At 45.4% G+C, this 12,655-nt stretch overlaps 1 protein-coding gene across 4 annotated transcripts in view; it reads left to right on the top strand.

Moving 5' to 3' along the window:
* The window catches only part of sipa1 (signal-induced proliferation-associated 1), a 47,264-nt gene that overhangs the window by 3,385 nt on the left and 31,224 nt on the right, over positions 1–12,655 (top strand). Inside the window, exon 1 of one of the 4 annotated variants that reach the window (XM_081719082.1) lies at positions 8,403–8,978. The exons of 2 other annotated variants lie outside the window; for them this stretch is intronic. The gene's annotated coding sequence lies outside the window, so the exon portion shown is untranslated. One more of the 4 variants, XM_081719083.1, reaches the window with a different exon arrangement.

Below are 12,655 nucleotides of genomic sequence, written 5' to 3'. Positions count from 1 at the left end.
GAGCATTTAGATTTTGAAAATGTAAAAAGAGTTTGTTGAATGTGTCAAAGTCAAGTGTGTGTGTTTGTGTGTGTGTGTGTGTGTGTGTGTGTATGTGTGTGTGATCAATCAAAAGGTTACACTCTCTGACACTAAGAGAAAACCTGTAAAGCCACAGATTTTTAGATTACCTGCAAATTTGTCTTGATTGAAATTTCTGGCTTAATTTGTCCAAGGAAAATTGAAAGAGGCCAAAATGTAGACATTGGCACTTGATGTAGAAGTTGGCAATGTATCATGAAGTGTGAGATGAGGCTAAGCAGAGGAAGCTGTGGTGTGTAGTCAGCTGAATGTCAGACACACCCGCACACACACATACACACACACACACACACACACACACACACACACACACACACACTCACATGCAGCAACTCGCCCACCCCCCCAACCCCCCCCCACACATGAACACACACACGCAGTGCATGCGAACAAAGCTTTAGGATGGAGTCTCAAGCGGTCACAAAAGACTTTGCCTCGCTGTGGTTTTGGAGGGAACGTAGTGCACAGTACTTAGGCTAGCACTTAAGAAAACGTTCCTTTTTATTTTCTATTGGCCCTCATGCTAATTCATGAGGTTAAAGTGAATCCCGTCGTGACGCGTATTGCTTTTTCACGTTCCAGTGTTGCGTCCCATTCAGATGGACTGACCTATTCAATCAGGTGGGTTTTTCTCACATTAGCTGTGGCAGAATAGCCACACGTACAAGTAAACCGTGACAAACGTAATAACCTTGTGTCTCCCTTTATCATTCGCGTCTAAATTCGTACCATTCTGATTTCAGTTCCCCTTTGCTCTGTGCTGTTGCTAAAAACTCTCATGCTCTTCGTTTCTCGCCTCTGCATTTGGAGATTTAGCCGGGCGAGCCGGCACGAGCACCTCAGATGCATTAATGGCTTGTACAACGAGCATGCTTAAATATTAGACAGCTGACCCAAATGTAGGTGACCGGCACAGACGATGGAAACATCATGCTGGCTGGAAACATTTGAAAGCACCTGGGCTGGTTTTAGAATATGCATGTCAGCTGTGCATATATGTGGTTCCTCTTGCTTTCTGCACGTACGTGTGTGTGTGTGTGTGTGTGTGTGTGTGTGTGTATATATATGAGAGAGTGATGAAGCAGGTCAAATCAGCGACAGGTCCGCCAGGAGGGTCCTCTGCACACATCCTTGCATTTTGCCACGCAGCCGTCCATCCTGCCGGAGAATGTTGTGTATGCTTTAACTCTAATCATCACTTTGTGGCTCTGCACCACAGAAAAGGTGCATTTAACCATGAGCTTGGGAAAGATTGAGTGGGTGGGCAGGGAATCCGGCCCCACAGGAGGCTTCAAACCTTTCCACTGGAGACCCTCAATCGGTCGCTGCGACACAGATGCCTGACATGCTGCCAAATGTCACCTGGTACCATGAGAGCTCCTCCCTCTTACCCCCTCCCTCCCTCTCTCTCTCTCTCTCTCTCTCTCTCTCTCTCACTCCACTCCCTCCCTCTCTCTCTTACCCACTCCCTCCCTCCCTCTCCCTCTCTCTCTCTTACCCACTCCCTCCCCTCTCTCTCTCTTACCCCCTCCCTCCCCCCCTCTCTCTCTCTCTCTCTCTCTTACCCACTCCCTCCCTCTCTCTTACCCACTCCCTCCCTCCCTCTCTCCCTCTCTCTCTCTTACCCACTCCCTCCCTCCCTCTCTCCCTCTCCTCTCTCACCCACTCCCTCCCTCTCTCTCTCTCTCTCTCTTACCCACCCTCCCCCTCTCTCCTCTCTCTCTCTTACCCCCTCCCTCCCCCTCTCTCTCTCTTACCCACTCCCTCCCTCCCTCTCTCCCTCTCTACCTGCACTCCATCCTCTCTCTCTCTCTCTCTCTCTTACCCACTCCTCCTCCTTCTCTCTCCCTTCTACTTACTCTCTTTCCTCCTCCCTTCTCCCTCCTCTACTCCCTCTCTCTCTCTCTCTCCTCTTCACTTCCATCTTCCTCCTCCTTCCTCTTCTTCTCTCTCTCTCTCTATCATTTCTCCTCCTCCTCCTCCTCCTCCTCTTCTCTCTCTCTCATCACTCCCTCTTCCTTCTCTCTTTCTCTCTCTCTCTCTGAACACTTCTTTCCTTCCTTTCCTCTCTCTCCTCACCCACTTTCCTCCTTCTCTCTACTACTCCCTCCCTCCCTCCCTCCCTCTCTCTCTCTCTTACCCACTCCTCCTCCCTCTCTCTCTCTCTCTCTTACCTGCTCCTTCCTCTCCCTCTCTCCTCTCTTACTTCCACTCCTCCCTCCCTCCTTTTACCCACTCCCTCCTCTCTCTCTCTCTCTCTCTCTTCCTCTTGCCTTTTGCTGAAGTCATCCTCACATTCACACTCATCCCCCCATCACCAGCTGAGCACAGAGACTGACTACACAATGAAGGAAGAGGACGAGAACTGCAGAAAGAGAAAAACAAGCTAGATAAATACATAGACAGCTGAAAAATACCCCGATACATTCATTTTACACAAAATTGAAGTCATCTTCAGAGGTCAAGGTCCTTACAGTGCATTGTGAGTTACAAGCCTATTACAAGTGCATTGTGAGTTGGAAACGTATTAAAAGTGCATTGTCCTGTTTACACACTGGAATGGCAAATGTGTCATATCCAATGAGCATGTAAATTCTCTCACTCCATGTCTACGTTACAAAAACATTGCCTTGGCATGTTGCTGTTGATAAGTGGCTGAGAACAAGCATCACATTTCAGTGATTCAGCGGTTACTCTGGGGAACCCGGTGGAGAAAGGATCTGCCATTACATTCTATTACAGTACTACTGGTTTATAGTTTTAATTGGTAATACAGGGAAGCAGGCCTGTTCTGTGAGTAACAACTTGTTTAGGTGTTTTCCAAGCATGAGTCGAAAATGTTGTTCATTAACCTGACCTCCTGCGTGGTACGCTACGTCAAGCGGCGAACACAAATGCCTTTTTATTCTCCAACAGTGGGAAAAGGAACGTGGAATGTAGCTAGGTGGAAACAGGGAGGGAGCAGTGATCAAACCCGATACACCATGCTGGAAATCTGTCCAAAAAGGGGGGTGGGGTGGAAATGCTGCTTCATCTACGTGTGTGACGAAGGAATCTGCAGAGACTGTGCTGGAGAGAGAGAGAGAGAGAGAGAGAGAGAGAGAGAGAGAGAGAGAGAGAGAGAGAGAGAGAGAGAGAGAGAGAGAGAGAGAGAGAGAGAGAGAGAGAGAGAGAGAGAGAGAGAGAGAATATTTCTGGAGCTCTGTGTCTGTAGCTGAGATGTCTCTGGTACTGGTTCTGTTGCCATTTCAGTTTTCTGAATTATTGTGTAGATAGATAGATAGATAGACAGATAGATAGGGATAGACAGACAGACAGACAGATGTGGAGTAGACAGACAGACAGACAGACAGATAGATAGATAGATAGATAGATAGATAGATAGATAGATAGATAGATAGATAGATAGATAGATAGATAGATAGATAGATAGAGTGCTTTGTTGGTTTTGTATTTGAACTGCCCTCTTTCCTCCCTGCACAGGAAATGCAGAGAGGAAGTGACCTCACTGAGCAGTGGCGAGCACCTTTTATAACGCACCCTACCCTGCCATCATCCATTAGCCAGCAGGCATCCGTCCCTGCACTCTCATCACGCTGCCAGCTTATTATCTATTTATTTACACTTATTTATTTATATTAACGGGGAATTCAGGCCAAAGCTATAACACATTCGTTATGAGATGGATGCAGCCCAGGTTACTCGCACTGCTTTATTTACCCAACACTGCTTGCTGCCTCCAGAAGCAGGGGGGGTTTTTTTATGTTTTTTTTTTTTTTTTTGCACTACTCTAAGAACAATTTCACTCGTGGTGGGCTGAGTCTGGGCATGAACTGCTGATCCTAGACCAGCACAGGCAATGCTCTAAACCCCTGAATTCTGCAAGCACAGGCACACTGTATAAAAATGTCAGTATAATTTTACAATTACTTGCATCACAGTTTGGCTGCAAAAAAATACAGCAAGAAACTGTACAACAAATCGCCAATTCGATGGAAAATCCAGTTGTAATTTCATAACAAGAATGAAATTATATGGGTGCATGGCTCTGGCATTCTCTGTGAAGTTAAATGAGAGTTATAGATGAATGGGTTTTTCGGTGTAAAATTAGCTTTTTATCGGCAGCATTTTTTTTTAGAATTACTTGTAAAATTAATTGGTGGTGGTTGAAAGAGAGGAAATCAGGCACAGAACAGTAGTGTAATGAGTTTGCCTAACTCACACACACACACACACACACACACACACACACACACACACACACACACACACACACACACACCATGCTAATTCAGTAATAAGTGCACGTTATCGCTGACATAATGTTAACTCAATAATGAGAGAGTAAATGTAATAATATAAGTGACATCCCACCATGCAAAAGGAATCTCTGATGGAGGATGAAAGTCTGAAGCAGGAAGAATACAAACATTCAGTTAGACTTGGACCCATCACACCCATCACATACAAGCTAGTCCTTTTCTTCTAAAAGCTACAATTTTAAAATGCTAACTTGCCACAACCAATTTAGAACCAGTGAAACCATCAAAGTATTTCTAACAATCATTCTGTTAACACCAGCGATCGAGGTGATGTGGATAGTAGTAACTCCTTGTCATCTGGAAGCTCTTTGACCTCACTGTTAATCCTTATGTCTTAACGATTTGTAGCCTTTTGCAATAGCAAACAGAACATGCAGCGATTTTGCTGGTGTTACTGTTACACTATCAATGTTCACGTAGGTTCACAATATTCATGTAGGTTCACTGGAACACCAGTGAAATTTGGACTGAAATATTTGAGGCTTACAAAGCATAATTCCTAATATTGTGTTGAACACAACATTCAAAACAAATGTTCTGTCCTTGCCAGTGGCTGGAGGTGCCCAACAATTTATGTTGAATAGATCAGTCTGTTTGCCATTGTGCAGTGCCGGTATGAAAAAATATCAGGTTTTATCTGAATATCTTCGTTTTAACAAAATTGCAAAATGCCAACTGAAAGAATGATGTTAGTCTGAGGTGACCTTACAAAGAGGTCACTGAGGCAACTTGAGCAGAAATCAAGCCTATTATTTATATATGTAGAATAAACACAGTGTGAGAAATGACACAGTTACACAAACCAAACAACTGCTGAGAGTCAGTTTATTGAGTGTTATTTGAGTCTTTGATCTACAATAAACAATTTACTGGCAGCTGTCATATGGTATTATGTAAATGATAGCAGTTTACTGTAATTATGAAAAATATAGTAAGTGTATCTTACTGTAAAAAAAAAAAACTGCATTAACTGCATTTTTTTTTTTTCAGAGCCTCACAGAGTCCTGCCGACAGGAAATGCTCTGTCTTACAGTATCCTATCCGCAGGCAACACTCTGCTTTAGAGTACCCTGTCTGCAGGCAACACTCTAACCCACAGAGTCCTCTCCACTCCAGTGCATGACGTGTAATATAGCAGTTGCATTATCATGTCTCTTAATGTTGATTTCGAGTGGGATCAATGTTCTCCGGTTACCTTTTTACTCTGTGGTGGCTAGACAGATAGAGAGAGATGAAAGAAAGGATTTTCTTGTTTAGTATTGTGCCAGATACAGGCACATACATGCACACACACACACACACACACACACACACACACACACACACACACACACACACACACACACACACACACACACACACACACACACACACACACAGTGATATGATACACACAGGAAGTGGTTTGGTGCAGTTTGCTTCAGCACACTCTCCTGGTCTGCTTTAGACAACTGCTCAATTGTTTAAGTTGGGTAATGGTGTTGTATGGACCAGCTGTGACGTGATAAAGGTGCTTTTCAATAGTGACAAGACATTTAGAGAGAGAGAGAAGGAGGGAGGGAGAGAGAGAGAGAGAGAGAGAGAGGGAGAAGGAAAGAGAGAGAGAGAGGAGAAGTGGGAGAGAGAGAGAGAGAGAGAGAGGAGGGAGAGAGAGAGAGAGAGAGAGAGGGAGAGAGAGGGAGGAAGGAGAGAGAGAGAGAGAGAGAGAGAGAGAGGGAGAAGGAGAGAGAGAGAGAGAGAGAGAGAGAGAGAGGGAGAAATGGTAGAGAGAGAGAGGGAGGGAGGGGAGAGAGAGAGAGAGAGAGGGAGGGTGAAGGGAGAGAGAGAGAGAGAGAGAGGGAGTGAAGGGAGAGAGAGAGAGAGGGAGGGAGGGAGAGAGAGAGAGAGGGAGGGAGGGAGGGAGGGAGAGAGAGAGAGAGAGAGAGAGAGAGAGGGAGAGAGGGAGGGAGAGAGAGAGAGAGAGAGAGAGGGAGGGAGGGGGCGAATGGCTTGGTCTATAGCATGCCTGTATCTTGCATGTTAAGTTCCCACCCGCAAGGCACACAAGAGCAAGCATTCACAAGGGGAAAAACCGCTCTAGGAACTGATGCCACTCGTCTGTGAGGAGAGGAAGCAGAAACACTAGACTCCACATGCAGGTCAGGCTGTGGGGCAGGAGTGGGGATGCTGGGCCATAGACTACATGCTCTTTTCTTGTTCCTGTTCCTCCTCCACTACCCTCAACCATGCTTCTCATTTAATCTAGCCACTCCTGTTTTTACTATATCTAGAAATGGCATTTTCACAGACTCTTTCTACTTTTCTAACTTAGGAACATCAATAAGGCCAAGGCACAGTAATAAGGACTTCCACTGGAATTGGAGTTACCTGCTCTAGATGTTGTTAATCTTAGCACCGATGTCAAATAATGAATGTGTTACATTCTACATCCTAGTGTCCATATCGGCTTCCTATTGAGTTTATCATGGAATTAGAGCAATTTACTGCACTCACTGTTGTGCTCTGGTTCTAACAATGGCTACACTTCATACTTCAATGCTTCCATAGTTTCCAGTGGCCAGTGTGTGTCATTATTGAAGTATGCCCATCAGTTCTCAGCACAAGAAACAAGTCCATTCATCAGTCTGTCGCACTTCTGTGCCATCACTTAAAGCAGCCAGTAACAAAGTGACCCTTCAAAATCGCCTCAAATCGAGGTGCCATTATGATTGACATGAGTGCCTCTTTTATTGTATTTTATTTTATTTTGGAAACTAACACAAAGCCAAATGGAATCTTTTAACTCCTCTGTTCATCTCAGGTTCGCCATCTGTTTGCATAACGATGAATCTGTGAATCAGTAGCCCCTCCAGGGATAAAGCACGGCCCGTGCGTTCAGGGGTTTGGAGGCGGAGGGTCTTTTGCGCGGGGCCATCGATTGCGGCAGTCACTCGCGACTTTTTCCGCCGGGCAGCCGGCGGTGCGCACAGCTGGCCAGGGGCCGCCACATTTTAGGAAGCGAAAACATCTCAGCCTCGAAAACGGTGAATCGGCGCGAAGGGTCAGGAACCATGCCTACCGCCAACAGCAAACCTCCGCCACGTGTACTGCCCTGGCGTCTGTCCTGTCCGGTCGAGAGACTAGAAGCGGAGCGTCGTTTGGCGAGGTCACGATATTTCAGGAGTGCTGAAAGCGGTTGGAAGGAGCGTGCCAGCCCCTGCTGCACTGGTGTCATTTCAGGAAATTGGTTATTTGTCTTTTTCGCCTTTGACATGGCATTGTTCGGACGTTTGCTGTGGGCGGTAACATGCCGAGCACCAGAGGTCTGTTCCGCATCACTGTCTTTGTGTGTGTGCGAGACTGTCAGGTGTTGTGGCAGGGAGCACAATGGTGGTGTGGTTGGTGAAAAGGGGAATTAGGGAGGTCACAGTGCATCCTATCTGGGAAGACGAGTGGGAAAGAGAGAGGGAAAGAGAGAAAAAGAAGAGTGCGAGGGCAGGAGGGGCTGTTCAGATGGTTTCTCCCCGTGGGAAGGGTGTAGGGTCTCTCTCTTCAGGCCCAGCTGCACAGGCATCAGAGGCACACAGTGGATAGTGTGGCTGGGCATAATGGTCCCAGTGATGGGAATCTCACTCCCTCGTTCTCTCCCTCGTTTTCTGTTTCTTTGGGACAGCTGTTCTTCCTGCCCCTATGGGCAGCAGGCCACATGTCTGTGGGGGTCTAAGGCACACACATACACTCACACAAGCACACACACACACACACACACACACACACACACACACACACACACTCAATCCAGTCTCAGGAACTTGCATACACATGCACATGTGTACAGAGGAAACACACGGTTACATACAGACAAAAGAGGAAGTCACGGAAAGTACGCCAGACACAAAGCACTCATCACACCCCCTGCGCTTTGTATTTTGAATCATCTATTATTTTTAACCTGGAATCAGTTTAGCTCAGCCAGATTTGATTTTAATATGAGTGTTTAGCAGGGGGTTGGGGGGGGGGGGGGGTTAGCGTGCGGCGATAGCGTGGGCTACACTGAGCTCCAGCGTTTGTGACTGTATGCTGCGTTGCCAGACTGACACAGCTACAGACGCATTCATCAGCCACTTCTCTGCCTAGTGATACACTCTTAAAGTGAAAGTGTAGCTTAGCCACTCAGAGCACAAGGAGCCACAGAGACAGCATTTAGCAAGGCACTATTACACCCACACACACATACACACACACACACACACACACACACACACACACAGAGACGCACAAAAGTGCATATACATGCACACTTGAATGTAAAGACACACAGAAATATATTCACAAATACATTCCTCTGTCCAGAAAACCAGCAGACTTCAAACGTTTAAAAAGCCTTCGACGGTTAATCTGTATTTTCTCCTCAGCCAATGAGAGAGTTCTCAGACAGGCAGCTGGCTAGTGGCTTTTATTTTGCCGGGGGACAGAACAGCGGATTGATAGATGGCTGGATGGCTGGACAAATAGATGGACGTGCTTGTGGATGGACAGATGCCATTTTACCAGTATCATCATTTCATCATTGTTGTAGCAAACAACATGGAGGAAGTGAGTACTTCAGCTTCTTGACCTGATTTTGACCCCAAGGTCAAAGTTTTTGTATCCTCCGTGGGTATGTACGGTTCTATGTGATCCCTCTTCTACCTTTTTAGATCTACATTAATAAAACATGCACATTAGTGAGGTCTGCTTCTTTGTAGGTCCGACTCTCTGAAAGCTGACCCTGACCTAGGACCAGCTGCACCAGCCTAAATTTTAGATTCAATACACGTCAAAAGACATCAAAACTATTTTCGGATCAGTGAAAGACACGCAGCCATCACAGACATCTGGCTGCAGAATGCTCCTAGACTGCAGTGTGCGGAGTTCCATATCTCAGTGTGTTCTGAGCTAACCAAACCTTGCACCTGATGCACTGAATGGAGACTTGGCTAGTTTACCCATAAATAATTGAGAAATGTATGACCCAAACAACCCCCCTGGTCTAACCGCACTTATTAATTATTAAACCACACCAGATGCATGTCCAGTCTCTTTCCTGAAGGACAGATTTTTGGTCAATCCGCTCCAGAAAATTAGCTGCTTTTTCCCCCTGTCATCAGCAGATTCTAAAAAAAGGCACAGCCCAAAGGTGGGTTTGACCTCATTATGCTGTGAGAGCCCACACAAATAGCTGTGTTACTATGACGCAACAAACCTTGTCATGTCCTATAACAGCACAGGTCTCATTATACTGGCTGCAAATTGACGCTAACGATGTCTGGCGGGGAAGCATAGTGAAGGAATACAAGAGAGCATGCCCTGCATACTTTAAAATCAGTATGTTTAGGTGAAGGGGATAGATGTAAAAGTGTGTGTGTATGTGTGTGTGTGTGTGTATGTGTGTGTGTGTGTGTCTTTGGCTTTGACTCACTCTTGGAAGCAAGCCAAAATTAGCCTAGAAAACAAATTATTGCCCTTACTGCATCTCTGCTATCTCTAGTCAATTACCTCTGAGATCGGCACAGTAAGAACATTAAGGTTCCGATTACTGGCCTTCACTGATGTAATCTCAGCTCTGGGACCACCCTGGATCCTAAGAACCATTTTCAACACAGTGACTGGCTTCAAACCCCAAACTCTGGCTTCTGTTATATGCAGCAAAGCTGATGGCAAGTGAACCCTGTTAGTAACATGCAATTTCAGGGTGGTAAGTAGAAACCATATGTGGGTCTGTGCTCCTATTAGCACAAACCAATCGTTCTAATGGTCAGCAATAAATAAATAAATCCAGGGCAGGTAACAAACCGTTGTGTCCAGCAGTGCCGATAGCAAGATCAGGAGAGCTGTTTCAGACCAAAGTCACCTCTAGCTGGCCAACACATCTGTTTTCACAGCCTGCCGAGAAACGCATAGGTACGAAAGAAAAGAAACATCGAATGAATGATGGAGCAAGAGAGCCAGCAAGAGCCAGGAGGAAGAGAGCATGATGAGGTAAGCAGCAGAAGAACAGGGAAGCAGTGAGAAACATGCATAATGCCATTCAATGTGATATTTGGTGTTACTGGTTTTTTCTTCTGCAACATTATATAGTCCATGTAGTCAGCAACATGGAAGTTCTAAAAGGTAGTAAAATGCAATAAGACGTGAACCAGTCTATACCAGTTCCTAGAATTGGCTGCAAGGAACAGTGAGAATCAGGGGTTAATTGGCTCAATTACCCAAATCAATGCCTTCTGCTGGTCGATACAGAATCGTGATGATGGAATCCTTCAGGCGGGTCTCTAGTCAGCGTTAACAATACTGATGGCTGTATCTGAAGCTCTTGATTTGGACACAGAGAATAACAAATTTGAAAAGATTTCCCAAACGGCAGTGCCCAAGTCCAGTTCAGCTCGCTTTTCTGGAGTTAACTTTGATCATTTTAGTGATTATATCCTCACCATTCGGTCTTGATCAGGGATGTACAGGGGCGTTCTACAGTTCTAAAAGTTCCGCACCAGGTCGGTTCACACAGTCCACCAGCCTTCTTCTGACGCATTTCTCGCTGGTGCGTGTCTGACCACAGGACCACTGCTGGCCAGATTTTGATTCTCAAAAGAGCAGCAACGTTGACACAGAGGCGCGTCAGTGGGTGTTGTGCTGGTACGGGTTTATCAGGCACAGCGGCGTTGCTGGGGTTCTACAGAGGCCGGTGGCACCGCTGGGTTTAGGGTGTTCCACCACCCAAAAGTAAACAGCAAAGCAGTGGGCAGTGGTAGCTCAGTGGTTAAGGTCCTTGACTTGTAAACGGAAGATTGTGGGTTTAATTTGCCACTGTTGGGCCCCTGAGCAAGGCCCTCAATTGCTCAAGTTGTACTCAGTCATGATTGTAAGTTGCTTTGGATAAACATGTCAGATAAATGCTGTAACTGTAAAGCAGTGATATGAAGGTCAGAAAAGGAATGGCTCAGAAGAACATGGTTACCACCAACTGTGCAGAGCAAAAGATGGGTTGAAGTCTTCAGCTGTACACCTCCAAGGTATGAACTTCCATTAGTGGCTTCTGAACATGTAGCTCTTTTTGGTAAGTGGATCAACACACTTCCAATGAACTTGAATGAAGTTCAGTTCTTTCTACAACCACTTACATGTAGAGACAAACACATGTATGCCTTTAGTGACCATATGTATCGAGCATATGGTAATGTTTTATAGGACATGAAAACAATTTTGTTAAATGATTCATGATGTACTGCATATGGCCTATGGCTTACGGCTTTTATTTGCAACAGTAATATTACTTCTGAACAAGTTCTGAGACCTTGCCAAGAGATAAATTCTAACATTATCCAGATTGTTCAGTTGTTTGAAGATTAAAAAAAAAAACGTATATTTTAAAAGGATTTATTGTTATGACTGTATGGAAATGTGAATATTTGTCATGGCTCATTAGCAAATAAGGGTTATCTGTGTGTGTGTGTGTGTGTGTGAGAGAGTGTGTGTGTGTGTGTGTGTGTGTGTGTGTGTGTGTGTGTGTGTGTGTGTGTGTGTGTGTGCGTGTGAGAGTGTGTGTGTGTGTGTGTGTGCATGAGAGTGTGTGTGTGTGTGTGTGTGTGTGTGAGAGTGTGTGTGTGCGTGTGTGTGTGTGTGTGTGTGCGTGAGAGTGTGTGTGTGTGCGTGAGTGTGTGTGTGCGTGAGAGTGTGTGTGCGTGAGAGTGTGTGTGTGTGTGTGTGTGAGTGTGTGTGTGTGTGTGTGTGTGTGCGTGAGAGTGTGTGTGTGTGTGTGTGTGTGTGTGTGTGTGTGTGTTTATTTGAATGCTGACCATACAGAAGAGAGAATACACAAAAGCAAAAACAAGACAAATGGCATTTTGAATGGCAGTTTGGGTGTTTGCCCCTTAATTTGATTTCTCTTTACACACTCCACCATGTCTCCAGAGACTCCCAGTCTCTCACGCTGGAGATCTGGGGGAGGGTGCAGCAGCATTTCAACTATATTATATATGCAGATGTTATTGAATGATTGTGTTTTGAATGATATTTTCTAAAATGTAATTGCTAACTATGGGTGCTAACCTGGAACCGAATGATATGTGTCTGTGATGGAAATGTAATGTTTGTCTGCTACCGAAGCCTTAGTATACAAAGTAACTCCACCGTGTTCGAGCATATAAGTGTACAGGTTATACTTTATACAGTAATTGATACTAATGCTTTGGGGAGTTTTCAAGAGTACTCAGTCTTTAACAGCAATGATGGGCAGT

Source organism: Electrophorus electricus, chromosome 8, assembly GCF_041902795.1.
Source record: "Electrophorus electricus isolate QZ-2024a chromosome 8, ASM4190279v1, whole genome shotgun sequence".
Taxonomy (NCBI): domain Eukaryota; kingdom Metazoa; phylum Chordata; class Actinopteri; order Gymnotiformes; family Gymnotidae; genus Electrophorus; species Electrophorus electricus.
The sequence above is the reverse complement of the archived record's forward strand: the minus strand, read 5'-3'. Positions and strand labels throughout refer to the sequence as shown.